Source organism: Podarcis muralis, chromosome 16 (genome assembly GCF_964188315.1).
Source record: "Podarcis muralis chromosome 16, rPodMur119.hap1.1, whole genome shotgun sequence".
Lineage (NCBI taxonomy): Eukaryota > Metazoa > Chordata > Lepidosauria > Squamata > Lacertidae > Podarcis > Podarcis muralis.
The window spans coordinates 961,412-974,820 of record NC_135670.1 but is presented as its reverse complement, the minus strand read 5'-3'; the positions used below and the strand labels follow the sequence as shown (position 1 = coordinate 974,820).

The window sequence follows — 13,409 nt, the reverse complement described above, 5'->3', positions numbered from 1 at the left end:
GGAGGCAAAGGGGCTCTGAGTGCTCTCTGCCCCTCTGGCAGTGGTGGGGGCTGTTCAATGGCAGCTCTTTCCCTCCCTCCCACTGGGCTAGCACCAAGGAAGCTATGGCCCTCACAGTTCCTCAAGTGCTGGAGCCCAGTGGAGGAGAGGTGGGCCACTGCCCCTACTCCTCCTTCTCTCTGCCACTTCCACCTCATGCTCAGGTCTGAGCTGGGAGTGGAGCTGCAGTCTGGTGGTGAAAGGCAGCCCTGAGGAAGCCGTGGCTGCCGGAGCACAGTAGAGGGTAGGTGCAGTGCTGCTGCCGCTGCCAATACTGCCGCTACTTCCACCCCCGGCATTTTGACTCGGGCCCATATCCTGGATCCAAAGTGGAAAGTATGCATAGGGGCCACAGTAGCTTAAGGAGCTACTGGGTAAGGTCCCATAGTCTGGAATTAATAGAAGGGAGCCCAATAGGGATGGGAGCTTCTAAATGAGAAATGTTGAAGGCCCAAAGGCAGACAATTCCAGCAAGAAAGAAAAGTGGGAGGCATCTAAGGAAACCGATGTGGCTGCATAAGGAGCTTACAGATGAGCTGAGAGTTAACAAGGGCATGTGTAAGAAATGGGGAATCATAAAAGAGGAGTGTACACAAGTAGCCAACAGTTGTAGGATGAAAATCAGAATAAGGAAGAGAAGTATTTTTTTTTTAAAAAGGGTTATTTGGCTATGTTCAAAGCAAGTGGAAGGATAAAAACATGAGAAATTCTATTAGGTGACAGAGAGAAGGCAGAACTACTCAAAGCCTACTTTGCTTCTATCTTCACCCAAAAGGAAAGCAGTGTCCAACCAGGAGATAACAAAATAAATGATTCTAGATTCAGATAGGTAGCCGTGTTGGTCTGACGCAGTCGAAATAAATAAACAAAATTGTCCAGTAGCACCTTAGAGACCAACTAAGTTTGTCCTGGGTATAAGCTTTTGTGTATCTGAAGAAGTGTGCATGCACACAAAAGCTTATATCCAGAACAAACTTAGCTGGTCTCTAAGGTGCTACTGGACATTTTTTTTTAATTTAAAATAAATGATGTAAGGATGGAGATGTAGCCCAAGATAGGAAAAGAGGAGGTAAGGGAACATTTAACTATTTTAAATAAAGTCAGATCTCCAGGACCTGATGAGCTGCATCCAAAACCAGAAAGGCTCCTAGAACAGATAATTCAACCACCAGTCTGTGAGTCTGTGGGTTTCTCAAAAATAAGCGTGTCAGATGAATCTCTTTTTTTCTTTCTTTCTTTTTTGATGGAGTTACATGCTTGGTGGATCAGGGGAATGCTGTGGACATAGTGTATCTTGATTTCAGTAAGGCTTTTGACAAAGTCCCCCACAATTTTTTTCTGAGGAAAAAGCCACTCTGGGTGGCTTCCAGCATATATGAAAACATAATAAAACATCAAACGTTAAAAAGTTTCCCTATACAGGGCTGCCTTCAGATGTCTTCTAAAGGTTATACAGGGACACTACGAGATATTATGCTAATCTTCTTTTTACCACTCAATATACATAAACTCAAAATACATAAATACATAAAAGGTGCCATTTCCAGAAAACAACTGCAACTGACTGGATTTATGCAAGGCACCCTACTCTGAAGAGGCTGGGCTAAGACTGGCCTGAACTGCTGCTCTTGTAAAAGGTGGAGACCAAGGGTTGCATTCAACCAAATCCTGAATTATTTAACCTAAGTTAGTCATGCTCATTAAATTCAATGGATCTACTCTGAGTAGGACGAATACTGAATACCACCCCAAGCCTCTTCTAATTTGACATATAACCTTGCCCACCTCCATCACACATGGAGGAAAGTGCAAAAGTTTTTCCATCTGCATGGGGGAGGGAGTACAAATCTTCTATTTTTCCCTCTCTCCTGTGATTCTCTATAGCTTTGAGCAGGATCAAAGAAGACATTTGCTATGGGGGCGGGGACATGATTTCTTTAACAATTATGAGTGAGTCATAAACAACAGCTGCCATAAGTTATGTCTCCTGTAATTATCAAATTAATCATAATCACAGCTATATTTCCCCAACCCAGGAGAGCTCAAGTGGGCACATTCAAAATGTAAACTAAGGCTATAGAAATGCAAGGCTCTTTCATCTGGTTACTGATTCTTCAGTTCTGCGTTCTTCAACTCAGCTGCTGGCAGGGACTCTTGCATTACAAAGAGGTGAAGTGTCCTTTGCAGTAAAGAGTTTTCTTGCAAGATGGCAGCTTTTGTGATCTTATTATTAATACGGCTGCCTCTAACTACATGCAAGATTCCTTTGGTTCAGTGCCCCACCAGTGACCCTCTTCCCATTCTTCTCAAATATTATCAGCCAGGAGACCTCATGATTGCTGGCATCATGTCTCAGGTCTATACATTGTGGATCGAGGGCCCGACCCCCGCTATGTGAAATAAATACGCAAGGACACGTGATATAAGGTTAATGGGCAAGGAAAGGCCACAACTTTATTGATTACAGCAGTGAAAAGGTATTGGCTTAGGCATTGGATGACTATAGGAGGTGGGTTTATTCAACAGTAGGTGGAGCCTGTTGATGCCAATCCAACTATAGGCTCACCCCCTGATGTCACCGAGGGTCGTGCCATGGCCTCCCGCCAAGCAGGCATCGGACGGAATACACGACCGCCAGATTCCTTTAACGGAATAACCCACGGTAGATAGCATAGGCGATGGCCACACCTAGCCCTTGACACAGCACAACACATGAATCCAATGCCTAACCTACCCACCAATACCAAAAAAGTTGTGACGATTGCTACGAGGTAGGCGAAAAAACCAAAGAGCCTAATGCCAAATGGAAAAATTCCTACCAGGCTCCCCAGACAACCGGGGCGACCAACCTAAGGTCCATAGCAAGGCCAAAAACCTAGACCCTGAGCTAAATGGGAGTGGAGGGTGGGTGACTTGCTGAGGGACGACGACGAATGAGGAGGAGGCGGAGCTGGCGCCACAGCATTAAGCTGCTACACACGCCCCCCTGAGGCACCTGGTTGGCTGCCCCCAGTGGGCGTGGGCGCCAGCCAGGTAAGGAGGGGAGGGGGCTAAGGCCCCCTACCAGGGGCGGAGCTCGGTCTCCCGCCCACAACCACTCCCCTCTCTTCCAGGGAGGAGAGTCTTTGTGGATCGAGGGCCCGACCCCCGCTATGTGAAATAAATACGCAAGGACACGTGATATAAGGTTAATGGGCAAGGAAAGGCCACAACTTTATTGATTACAGCAGTGAAAAGGTATTGGCTTAGGCATTGGATGACTATAGGAGGTGCATCCATATTCAATGTATTCATATTTTGCTGTTGATGCAATCAGCTTTCCTAATAAGTAACTATTGTGCCTATGCATCTGATGTGCTTTTTTCTGGGGCGGGGAAGTGGAGACCTGAGAGCTCAAGCCCATTTCTGCTAAGAGTGTCAACCACAGTCTTAAATTAATGTTCGTGAAGCAAGTCCAGTTTACCACATTTCCAACTTTAATAGTAGCAATGGCAGGTGTATTTATTTTCTCTTGTGCTTCAGAAAATTTGTCCAAGTTGTTGCTTTAAGTTTCCAGGCACCTGAGTTCACTGAGGAACTATCAGATCCAGTTCAAGATGCATTGCTAATATCATGCAAATTCAAGCATGTGAACACCTGAATCGCCTGTGCTGATTTATCAGCATTTGTAGTTGTAGTAGTAATCAAGGTTTACTTAGGTTGTTCAAACAGAGATGCTCCGACCTGCAGGCCATAGGGCTCTGGGGGCAGTGGATCAAGGGAGTAACGCATGGAATTTCAAAACCCCAACTCAGCATCTCATTGCGAGTGCTATATCTATTGTAGATCACCCTGAATTTGGAGTGAAAGGTGGTGTGAAGTATAATTGAAGCCTATTCTATGCATTTGAAATATTGCATAGGACTTGAGCAAGACAAGAATCAGAAGAAGCTTCTCTGGATTGAAATGATTGAAGTATTTCATCATTATTTCAATAAATAATATGGGATTCTTATCTATATGTCCAGTTTTGTTTGTCAAGGGTACTCAAGCGCTAGTCTGTTCTCATCTGATGAATTTATCTCTCATTAGATAGATAAGTAGATATGTAGACAATGTCCTTTTCTGTAGAAGATGCAAAACGAACCCCTCATTGCAGGCTCATGATACAACTCTACCAGCACATTGTGGCTTTGGTATTTGCTGTGAAGGAGATCAATGACAACCCACAGATCTTGCCCAATGTCACCCTGGGATTCCACATCTTGAACAGCCATTTCGTTGCAAGCTGGACCTATCATGGCTCCATGGAGCTGCTGTCTGGATGGGGCAGACTCATCCCCAACTATAAGTGTGGTGTTGAGAACAGTCCAGTAGCCGTCATCGGGGGACCGAATTCTGACATCTGTCTCCACATGGCAACGGTCCTCAGTATCTACAAGATGCCACAGGTAAGAGAGCCATTGGAGAAGCCATTCACGTTTCTCCTGCACTGCATCCCTTCATGCTACAGGTTGAGGGATTCACAGAGATGTGTGCATTGCGTGTAGCCATTTAGCAATCTATTCACACTTCTGTTGGATTCTATCTCTTAAGACCCCAGGTTGGTATTACAAAGTGTGAATGACCCACAATGAGCAAAACTCATCCCTGCCCATAATACACCAGAATATGAGGAACAACCATTCTGTCTTGAATTCTGCATGACATGTTTGATTTCTCAGTGCAGGGAAGGCTAATTCTCTCCTCTCCGATATTTAAGCATCCCAGCACAGACTCCATGATTGAGGTTCACATGCAGTCCAGTCATCAAAAATAATAATTGCTTGATTGGGCTCAATGGCCTTTACAAATGCACTTTAATTTTATTTTTTCCCAATTTATGGTTCAAAGAGCTGTCCTATGGATTCTTCAACAGAAACTAGTTATATTTGCTCTTTATTGTGTGTCCACATGTCTGATACTGTTTGCTTATATGTTCTGATGGTGACATACACATGGGACATTTAAGGGAGAACTGACCCTTGCAGTGCCTTTCCCTTTATTGAAAATATAAGGGCAGCAAAGACCTTATACTCTACGGGTGTCTGAGCGGGGGGGGGGAATGTATAAATTGAAGTATTTCAAGAAATCTAGCCACTCCATATAGGGCCCCAATACTCAACTTTTATGTATATTTATTTTTAAAAAGTTTTAAATTTTCTCTATGCAGTCTCATCTGTGTTCATTCTCCATAAGAGGGTATAGAAAAACACCAAAGTGGATGGAATTTGCAAGCATAATTTTTACAATCATTTTCAGTTCATCTATGGCTCTTCTCCCGTGACGAGTAGCAACAACCAAGAAGAGTTCCTTCACCGGATGTTCCCTGATGTGGCCCACCAATATGAGGGGGATTCTCCAGCTACTGCTGCATTTCAGCTGGATGTGGATTGGGGTGGTGACTCTGAGTGATGACAACGGAGAGAGATTTGTACAAAACGTCCTTCCCATGTTTGCCAGAAGAGGTATCTGCTGTGATTATACAGAAACATTTCCCAAACTAACCTTTTCGAATGAGTTTGTGGAAAGTGTGGAGGAAGGTTCTAAAACAATCACTGTTGTTATGGGCAGCACCGCCAATGTCGTGGTTGCGATTGGTGAAATTCAGACCATGATGGTACTGAGAGTAATGCCCAACTTGGCAGAAACAATGAATATGCCAGTGGACATCAAGGCCAAAGTCTGGATTATGACTGCCCAGATGGATTTTACATCGTTTTCCTTTCAAAGAAATTGGGACATACATTTTCTCCATGGCGCCATTTCCTTCGCAGTTCATTCAGCTAATCTTCTAGGATTCCAGAAATTTCTTCAGGAGAGAAACCCTGTCACAGAAAGGGAGGATGGCTTCATCAGAACTTTCTGGGAAGAGGCATTTATTTGTTCTTTTGAAAAGAAAGACAATGATCTCTGCACTGGGACAGAGAAGCTTGAGACTCTTCCTGGGTCTGTCTTTGAAAGGAGCATGACTGCCCACAGCTACAGCATCTACAATGCAGTCTTGGCAGTGGCACACGCTTTACAAAACATGCATTTCTCCAGATTCAAACACAGTGTGAAGATGGATGAACTAAGAGGGAACGGGCTGGATCCACAGCCATGGCAGGTAATGTCCCTCTACTGCTAATATAGAATAGTTCGCCATCTTTCAGGGTGCAAAAATAGTTCCTTGACTGTTTAGAAAGCTCTTTTTCTTGTTGTTGTTTGGTTGTTTAGTTGTGTCCGACTCTTCGTGACCCCCTGGACCAGAGCACACCAGGCACTCCTGTCTTCCACTGCCTCCCGCAGTTTGGGCAAACTCATGCTGGTAGCTTCGAGAACACTGTCCAACCATCTCATCCTCTGTCGTCCCCTTCTCCTTGTGCCCTCCATCTTTCCCAACATCAGAGTCTTTTCCAGGGAGTCTTCTCTTCTCATGAGGTGGCCAAAGTCTTGGAGCCTCAGCTTCAGGATCTGTCCTTCCAGTGAGCACTCAGGGCTGATTTTCTTCAGAATGGATAGGTTGGATCTTCTTGCAGTCCATGGGACTCTCAAGAGTCTCCTCCAGCACCATATTTTTTTCTTTTTCTTCTTACCCTCTTTCAGCATAGATAGGACTGCTATCTGATAGGACTGCTATATCTTTCATTTAAAAACACATGGGGCACATCTGCAACATTAAAGCACTCTTGTTGCACTTTAAGAGCCATGGCTTCCACCAAGGAATCTTACGAACGGTAGTTTCTTAATGGTCTCCTCACAACTCCTTTAAGCAACTTCCCTTTCCATATTTCTTTGGGGGAAACCATGACTGTAACAAGAGTTCTTTAAATGTATGGTGTGGATGAGCTGTTAGAATTACTGCGAACAGAATCCTTGATCTCGACCTTGTGCAGAGTAGAAATGCATGTTCTCCACCTCTGCTGCCTTCTGGGATATCTTCCAGAGAATAAAAGGCTAAAAAGGAAGCCCTACACAGATCCAGAGTGGAGTCTCTTAGGCGGATGGATGGCATTTTCTACGCTTCCTTCTGGCAACCCCTGAAACCAAGCTGGTGCCAAACGTCCTGCTCTGCTTTCCTTTCGACCACATCAGCAAGACTGAGAGGGGAGCCTTGTCCTCTGGGCAGCCCAGGACTGTCCTGGCTTGCGCCCTGGGGAGGTCACGTCAGCGGGTTGACCTCACCCCTGGAGGCACACTCCATTGTTCTCGAGACAGACAGATGCCAACAATTGGAGGGGAATAATATCATCCTGTTATACATCTGTCTCTTTCTAATACCCTTGTGGATTTCTTCCCTCTTCTCTTCCCTAATTTAGCTCCACCACTTTCTGAGAGGCGTCTCATTTAACAATAGTGCCGGGGAAGAGGTTTCATTTAGCCAGAAGGGGGATTTGGTAACTGAGTTGGATATCATCAACTGGATCACATTCCCAAATGACTCCTTTTTCAGAGTTAAGGTTGGAATGATGAACCCCCAGTCTCCCCCAAGCAAGAGACTCTCCATTCATGATGATACCATCACCTGGCCCATCAGGTTCAACCAGGTAAGGTCCATTTCAGAGTGTCTCCAGACATTTCCTCCATGCTAAAAAAAAAGGGGGTCCACTATTCAGACTCTGAAACAGCTATTCCAAGATGCAACTAGATTTGATTTAACTCACCTCCTGAAGAAGACAGGGAACCAACATTCAAGTGAAAACAGCACAGGCACTGGGAAGCTTACAATGGCAAAATGTGATATAGAAAGAAGTTGGATAGGTGGGCTTATTAATAACTGATTTTTTTAAAAAGAAAACAAAGTACAGAAGAACCTCATCACTGTTCTTCATTGTTACCCCAAACATTGCTGTAGCATAACATAACAATACCTTGTTTGGGCCTCTGAGATTCTCAGATAATGTTCAAAGGAGCCACAGATAAAAAACTAACATGGTTAGGAAGTGATGAAGCAAATGGCATCACCCAATGGCTCGGGTGGCGGTTAGGCATTGGAATAATGTGTTGTGGTGTGTCGAAGAGCTAGGTGTGGCCATCGCCTATGCCTTCAATTTTTGGGTATTCCATTAAAGGAATCTGGCGGTCGTGTATTCTGTCCGATGCCTGCTTGGCGGGAGGCCATGGCACGACCCTCGGTGGCATCAGGGGAGAGCCTATAGTTGGATTAGCATCAACAGGCTCCACTTACTGGTGAATAAACCCACTTGTTTTAGAGATCCAATGCCTAAGCCAATATCTTTTCACTGCTGTAATCAATAAAGTTGTGGCCTTTCCTTGCCCATTAACCTTATATCACGTGTCCTTGTGTATTCGTTCCACATTGCGGGGGTCGGGTCCTCGAACCACAAAGACTCTCCTCCCTGCAAGAGAGGGGAGTGGTTGTGGGCCGGAGCCGAGCACCGCCCCTAGCAGGGGGCAGTAGCCCCCTGCCTCCACCTCACCTGGCTGGCGCCCACGCCCCCTCGGCAGGCATCCAACCAGGTGCCTGAGAGGGGGCGTGTTCAGCAGCCTTTTGCTGCGGCGCCAGCCTCTCCCCGGCCTCATTCTTCGTTGTCTCGCCGCGAGTCACCCACCCTCCACTCCCTTTGAGTTAGGGCTTAGGTCATTGGCCTTGCTATGGACCTTAGGTTGGTCGCCCTGGTTGTCTAGGGGGCCTGGTAGGAGTTTTTCCATTTGGCATTAGGCTTTTTGGTTTTTTCGCCTACCTCGTAGCAATCGCCACAACTTTTGTGGTATTGGTGGGTAGGTTAGGCATTGGAATAATGTGTTGTGGTGTGTCGAAGAGCTAGGTGTGGCCATCGCCTATGCCTTCAATTTTTGGGTATTCCGTTAAAGGAATCTGGCGGTCGTGTATTCTGTCCGATGCCTGCTTGGCGGGAGGCCATGGCATGACCCTCGGTGACATCAGGGGAGAGCCTATAGTTGGATTAGCATCAACAGGCTCCACCTACTGGTGAATAAACCCACTTGCTTGAGAGATCCAATGCCTAAGCCAATACCTTTTCACTGCTGTAATCAATAAAGTTGTGGCCTTTCCTTGCCCATTAACCTTATATAACGTGTCCTTCTGTATTCTTTCCACATTGCGGGGGTCGGGTCCTCGAACCACAACATATAATTGTGAGAAGAAAGCAAGACACACAGAACCAGGAAATACTGGCAACTTGGATGAAGAGCAGAAACACCCAAGAACCTAAGGGTGAGGTGTGAGCCAAAGTTCTGAAAGGCCCCATAAAAGTGGGTTCAGGGTGTTTGTGGCCTGCTCAGTGTTCAGCAGGGGACATTCAGTATCAGACAGTGGGAGGGCATTTGCTGTGAAGCGAACAACAGAAGGACCAAGGGCAGCAGCTCCTTGGGATGTGAATGGTCATCCTGATCTGATGGGCACTTCAGACTTCCTGCCAGTGTGGGAAACAGGGGGGTAAATTTGGCCCCATCTGAGGAACAGGTATGGCATGTTTAAGTCAGAAATTACCGTCTTCTTTCATTTTTGGAGAGGCACAACCCCTTTCTCTGTGCAATGAGAATTGCCAATTGGGCTACAGTCGGACCAAGAAGGAAGGGAAGCTACCTTGCTGCTATGATTGCATCCCGTGCCCAGAAGGGAAGATTTCGGATCAGAAGGGTGGGAGATGTTTTATTTATTTTGGGAGTATACTAGTTATAAGAATTGTCAAGAATGATCCAGTACATGAAAATTAAAATAAGTAGAGAAGGATGGTAAGAGAATGGTGTCCAAAGATACCACTCAGTTGTACCTGTTTGGGAGCATAGTCTCATATGCTCATGGAATGCAGAGGTAAGGATTTCAGCATAGCAGGAGATGATGGAGACAGGGAGAACTTATGATTGGTGATATCCAGGTGATGAACTTCTCTTCTTCCAGTTGTAGTGAAGACCTGCATTGCTCTGGAATCCTAAGTAAATACAGCCCTCTGGTATATAGAAATAATTGGGCCAAATACCTTTTACTGTTGTTAGCCGCTCTGAGCCCGGCTTCGGCTGGGGAGGGCGGGATATAAATATTATTATTATTATTATTATTATTATTATTATTATTATTATTATTATTAATTACCAGTACTGATCCAGCAGCCATCATTCAAGGCTTTCTGACCATTTGCCTTGATTTCTTCTGGGCACAAAATGCTTCACAAGTATAGTATAGTATTTTTCTTTTTTCTTTTTCAGACATGGACGACTGTTTTGAATGCTCTGAAGATCAGTATCCAAACAGTGACAAGGATGGATGCCTTCCAAAAGATGAAACTTTCTTGTCTTATGGAGAACCATTGGGGATCAGTCTGGCCACTTTTGCTCTCTGCTTTTCTTCCATCACAGCTGCAGTGCTTGGAATATTCGTGAAACACTAGGCGACTCCCATAGTCAAAGCCAACAACAGGAATCTCACCTACGCTCTCCTCCTCTCCCTCCTCCTCTCCTTCCTTTGTGCTTTGCTCTTCATTGGCCAACCTAACAAGCTGTCATGCATCCTACGGCAAACTGCTTTTGGCATGATCTTCTCAGTGGCAATTTCTTGCATATTGTCCAAAACCGCCATTGTGGTTCTGGCTTTCATGGCCACCAAGCCTGGCTCCAGCATGAGGAAGTGGCTGGGGAAACAACTGGCCAGCTCCATTGTTCTTTCCTGCTCCCTTATTCAAGCCACAATCTGTAGCATATGGCTGGCAACATCTCCTCCTTTCCCAGACGTTGACATGCACTCAATGACTGAAGAAATAATACTAGAATGTAATGAAGGCTCCTCTGTCATGTTTTATTGTGTCCTGGGATTCATGGGTTGGCTGGCCATGGTGAGCTTCACGGTGGCTTTCCTAGCTAGAAAGTTGCCTGACAGTTTCAATGAAGCCAAATTCATCACCTTCAGCATGTTGGTCTTTTGCAGTGTGTGGCTCTCCTTTGTTCCAACCTACTTGAGCACCAAGGGCAAATACATGGTGGCTGTGGAGATCTTCTCCATCTTGGCCTCCAGTTTTGGGTTACTGGGCTGCATCTTTACCCCCAAATGCTATGTTATTTTGCTGAGGCCTGAGTTGAACAGCAGGGAGCAGTTAATTAGAATAAAGAATTAAGAACTGACAAGAGTGACTCACTGGTCCAGGCAATTCTTTGTCACTGGAAATTAGAGATACTTCTTTCCAGATCATTGTCGGTTGGATATGTATTAATTGAAAACATGAAGTTAATATAAACTGAGTCCCATATTTTCTGAAGTTTGGTCCTGGTTCATCATATCTCAATCACCCATGATTTATCCACACACGTGGCATCTCATTCGTTTCCACTACTCTCCATGGTCTTGACATCAATGTAATCATGTGAAACTGTGAAACCAGAAGGGGCATTTTGTGAGGTTATTAACTTGCATATAATTTCACAGTGCACCCTCAATTATCTACACACCCAATATTCCACATCACAATATAAAATCCCCTTTGCCTGCTGATAATAGTTGTTCAATAGTCCTGTTAGATTTACTTGAGTGGATTGTGAAGAGTGATAAGGGATGCAATCTCATCCATTGTATACAAACATTTTGACACTGCCTTAACATATTAAAATTTATTCAGAAATTTTGCCAATATGCACAGGAACACATATATTTGACTCATAATAAATACCTTGCCATCCCGCTCAGGAGAATCTTGCTGAGATCTGAACAAAAAGCAACTTGTTTTCTTTTGTAGAGTCCCAGAAGAGCTACAGTTTATGAGTGACCCATGAACTACACCAGAATTACCCAATTTACCATAATTGCATCTCTTAATTCTTCTAGTTCCATGGTTCCCAACGTGGGCCACAGGGGGGCAATTTGATTTTTAGTGGGGGCAGTTTGAGAATGAATTATGAACAGTTAATGGTCTTTTAAGCCTCCTCCACGTAAATAGGAGTTCACTTTTTGAATAATAAAAATTATATGTCACACGGAGGGGGGCCTCAAGATTTTAGAGATGCTTAGATGGAGCATGGCAGGGGGAAAGGTTGAGAACCACTTATTGTATAACCTCTGTTCTAGTTAGTAGGGAATTCAGGCGTCAGATGTGAAACTAAGAACCAAACCTAGAGGAAGCTTTTAATATACTATCTACGGTGCCATTTGAAAATAGGGCCATAGAGACACGAGTCTCTGGACTCAGCTATACAGCTGCAAATAAAACGTTTTGTGTTGCAAAGTGCATTGGGGATGATGGACTATGGCAAATTCAATCTATTTTTGCAATGCTTTATCTACTTAGAAGCAGCTGTTCTACCAGCAAATTTCAATCATTTGTGACAAAAAGATAACAATCATGGTTTCTTATTTTAAAAATGCCATCAGAGTGAATGCATAGGCAAAAATCTATTTTATTGTTGGATTTGGTTATTGTTTCGTACCTGAGTGTAATATACTCAGTCGAGCCATTAGTTTTAAGGAGTTTATTCAAGTTGTAATAAGGTCACAACCATATGTCAGGAGTGCTCTGATGGTGTTTCCTGCTTGGCAGGGGGTTGGACTCGATGGCCCTTTGTGGTCTATTCCAACTCTATGATTCTATGATTCTATTCTAAGGTCAGTCCTCATGTGTGTTTGTTGCTGGGGCCCCACCCAGACCCCAGGCTATATATCCTGTATTCACACCTAGGTCATTACCTGATAGGCCAATTCAAACTTCCCATCTGGAGCTGGATTGGACAGCTCCTATGGCCAATCAAACCTCTCCATTCTGAAGGAAATCAGCCCTGAGTGCTCACTGGAAGGACAGATCCTGAAGCTGAGGCTCCAAGACTTTGGCCACCTCATGAGAAGAGAAGACTCCCTGGAAAAGACCCGGACATTGGGAAAGATGGAGGACACAAGGAGAAGGGGAGGACAGAAGACGAGTGTTGGACAGTGTTCTCGAAGCTACCAGCATGAGTTTGACCAAACTGCGGGAGGCAGTGGAAGACAGGAGTGCCTGGTGTGCTCTGGTCCAGGGGGTCACAAAGAGTTGGACACGGCTAAATGACTAAACAACAACAACAAAATCCTACCTGCCTATTATTCTAAGATCCCCACTCCAGACATAACACTGAGACAAACCAGGCAGCCTCTGAAAACTGAGCTCTTTTGCTGAATCAGGGCCTTTCACCGAGTGCAATTTTTTCACCTAGTGCAACCCCCTCTTGTATCTATGATGTCCCTAGTCTCCCCGTTAAGGAGAACCAAGAGAGAGCTCTGTTGAAATGTGATTGATATGTTTTCATCTTAGAGAATCCAGAATTCTGAGCAAGTTATTATCTCCCCTATAGTTATGGAATTATCTATAATTACTACTTCTCCAATTCCTTAGACGGTTCAGTTGGCCGCTAGCAAAACACCACAGATGGAA

At 44.7% G+C, this 13,409-nt stretch overlaps 1 pseudogene; it reads left to right on the top strand.

The window, feature by feature from the left end:
* The first annotated feature begins 3,904 nt into the window (after positions 1 to 3,904).
* Positions 3,905 to 11,132, top strand: LOC144325832 (vomeronasal type-2 receptor 26-like; annotated as a pseudogene).
* The last annotated feature ends 2,277 nt before the right edge of the window (positions 11,133 to 13,409 follow it).